At 30.1% G+C, this 3526-nt stretch overlaps 1 pseudogene; it reads left to right on the top strand.

Moving 5' to 3' along the window:
- Window positions 1–1772: 1772 nt before the first annotated feature.
- Window positions 1773–1891, top strand: LOC112477820 (annotated as a pseudogene).
- Window positions 1892–3526: the final 1635 nt, after the last annotated feature.

Below are 3526 nucleotides of genomic sequence, written 5' to 3'. Positions count from 1 at the left end.
AAACATTTTTTTTCTAAAAGCATATGGTACAATTTTACATCGACAGAACGTTTCTACTAGTGTAAAGGAAAACTCTTGTGTATTTTAGGAATAAGACCACATCTATAAAACTATAACCAAAAAAGATCAGGAAAAATAAAAATTACTCTTTCCAATATTATGAAATCTGTATACAGTTAGAGCATTAAATCTAAATCTGGAAGTATTAAAATAAAATAAATATTCTAATTTATCAATGATCATACCCATATGCCAATAAAAACATGGATTATTTTTAAGGTCAGCCAAATGTATCATAAAAGTGAATAAATTTTATGTAAGTTTTCTTCAATATCCCTAGGACATTGTTTATGGCATAAGAAAACTGATGAAGACAATAAAAAATAAATCAATATGATATAATTTAGACATGAATATTGTTTTTCTACTAAATATTTTATGATAGTAGTCATAATTATTGTAGCAAGTACATCATAACAAAGATAGATTTTAATTTAATAAAACATCTTCTTCCAAAATATTTGACTCATCTATTCTCAAAGTAGAATAGTACCACATATATGTTGACTTTATAGTTATTCAGAAACTTCAATTAGCAAAAGTGTATATAAAAATTACTAAATGAAATTAATCCTTAAAGTCAGTCATATGATATACCTGTAACATGCTATTCTTTAAATAGTTGATATTTGCATATTGTGTCATCTGTCCTGTTACCTGGAGGGAAGCCTACCTTTGACTGAAGGTCCTACTATGTTGCTAGCCATGCATTTGAGACCAAGCAATGTTGAGTACGTTTTTGGGTTGTTGTAGATATTTATACTGAGAGTAATTCCCATTATGCAAGTATATGTATGTTCTCCTCACTTGGTCTGATCCTTCTGAACTAACAGTATTAGAATCTGTTTTGTTTTGTTTTTTTTTTTTTCTATTTGTGGACTTTGCTCTCTCACAAGAGGGTAGAAGTCATAATCTATTTCTTCTTGAATTCAGAATTCTCTACACCAGTGAATACAAGTCCTGGCTCTACATTAAAGTAACTTGGGAAGATCTTGGTTTTAAATATTAACAACAGGACTATGACATTGTAGAACTAGATTTAATTGGTTCACTAAAGGTACTAGGTCACAGTATGCTGTAAAAGATCCCCAAGTGAACCAAATTTCAGCCATATTTAAAAACCACTGATATATACAATTCCAAATACAAATGGGTGACAGAAAAAATTACTAGACTTATGGAAAGGTAGTGAAAAAAATCACCTTAAAGTATCAGAGGAAATATTTCTTGCCGAAATGTATCTCCTGTAAGAAAGAGAAGAAAATTTGAAAATTGCTTTTCAAGATCTTTCTCAACAATTTTCTAGAATCTGTTGCATCTATTAAGCAATGGTTTACCATTCAAATAAGTAGAGTGAAAACAATCTATAAAGTTACAGCAAGGTATAAGAATGTTAGCTATTATTGTTGTTTTCAGAACTTCATGCATTATGTTTAGGTTTACAAACAGTAAAATGTTTAATATTGAGAGATTTTTTTTTTATTTTATGTATTGAACAAAAAGTTATGAAAACAGAATATTTTAAAAAATTAAAATAATAAAAAAGGAAAAGGAGCAAAGGATAACTAAATCTATGCTAAATATTCAAATCTCAAATGACAATTTTTATTTTTTTAAAAAAGGTAATTGTATAGTGCATTTATTATTGTTCAAATTGCCTTGGAAATTGGAGATAAAGAAAATATACAGTATTGATATAATAAAATTCCCTAGTCTACAGCCATGCCACCCTGAACAAGCCCGATCCCATCTGATCTCGGAAGCTAAACAGGGTCAGGCCTGGTTAGTACTTGGATAAGAGACCACCTACGAATATCAGGTGCTATAGGCATAAAAAATAAAAAATAAGGGATTGTAAGCTGGCAAGGTCTTTGTAATCTGTGAGGTCAACCAAGAGTTGCCTAATATAAAATAAATAAATGAATTAATTAAAATAAAATAAAATAAAATTCCCTAGCTGTATCTATATATTTGTCACCTTTTCTTTTTCACTCTGCCAATCCTCTCATCCTCTTGCTACATTTGCATATGACTTTTTGCTACATAGAGTCTCATTTCCCTCTACAAAAACCAGAGTGAGCAGTTTCTTCCTTCCTAAACTCGTTGGCTGTCAAAATGAAATCAATGTTCCAAACAATTGAATATGTCTTACCACTGAGTATTTTAAAACTTGAGTAGATGGTGTAAAGATGAAAGTTTTAGATTTACAACTGAAGTTGTAATAGTCCAGCAAGTGTCACTATATCTAGCTGCAGTGATGTACTAAGAAAGCTAAATCCAGTGGCTTCATTCTCTGAATTCTCTAAATCTTCCCATATATACCTATTTTATTGGTCAGGTTCTAATTCTTTCCTGTTTGATGAATTAACCTTTCAATAACATTTTTTTTTTTTAATGTCTTAGGGTTCTTGAATAAAAGCACAGTTAATTAACTTTTACTAACACAAGCAGAACAAGAAATTCATTAGAATAACAACAGTAAATTTAAAAAAAGTGTCTATTTCCTCTTTTAGCACGCTTTTTCAAATAAGGGAATTACCTCAGATTAAGAAGACAGTTCTCATTTCACTCTCTATTTGAACATTCTTCATTGTCTTCAGACCTAGAACTTGAGCCAGATATAATGCTGAAATAGAAGCCAAGTAAACTCAGAAAAAATGACATAAGAACGGAATTGTTAGACTTATTTATATTAGCAATATATATAAGCATTTTCATAGCAATAAATGTTTAGGGTGCTCAAACAACCAGGAAAAAAATAAATCTAGGTGAATATTTCAAAGTGGACCCTTACCCAAAAACTCTGGATAGAGTAGTTTATCTTAAATAGTTGGACATGTTTCTAGTTGTTTAATAAGCTTGTTGGCTAATGATTAAGCTCAATGGAAACCCCTGAGGAACACAATGCCAGAAATTTATTAGTTTGAAGGTAGAAAGTTTGCAAAAAATTGAATATAAGATGCTAGAGTGTCAAGATTGCAACCTGTTTAACTGAATCTAACATATCACTCCTTTTATCAAGAGATTACACAAATTTCTATCAAAAGAGATTATAGGTGAGTGATACCAAAGGAAGATAGGTCTCCCAAAAAAACATTAATATTGAGAGTCTTTGTATTGTCAGAAACCAAAACTATAAGACTTAAACACAAGAGGCAAGGACAATTGTGGCCCTAATGAATATCAAGGCCATTGCAATTGTCAGAATTATGTGAGCCATGGATTATTTCAGATGTAAACAGACCATGGATTTCTGAGGATTATAATTAATGTCATCTCACTGAGGTATTATTATATTTCTCTTGTTATTCTAGTTCAAGTTTGTAGAAGACTGATTAGAGCTATCAAAGTAGTTTTGATTCTTACACAATTCCCAAATTTTGAGTTAAATTACAGATCTAAATTCCTTTAAATAAAAAGAAGGTAAATAACTCTAAATAAATATATTGTGAGAACATTAGAAGTT

The sequence above is a fragment of the Pteropus alecto genome, unplaced genomic scaffold (assembly GCF_000325575.1).
Source record: "Pteropus alecto unplaced genomic scaffold, ASM32557v1 scaffold13, whole genome shotgun sequence".
NCBI lineage: Eukaryota > Metazoa > Chordata > Mammalia > Chiroptera > Pteropodidae > Pteropus > Pteropus alecto.
This window is presented reverse-complemented; position numbering and strand designations above follow the sequence as displayed.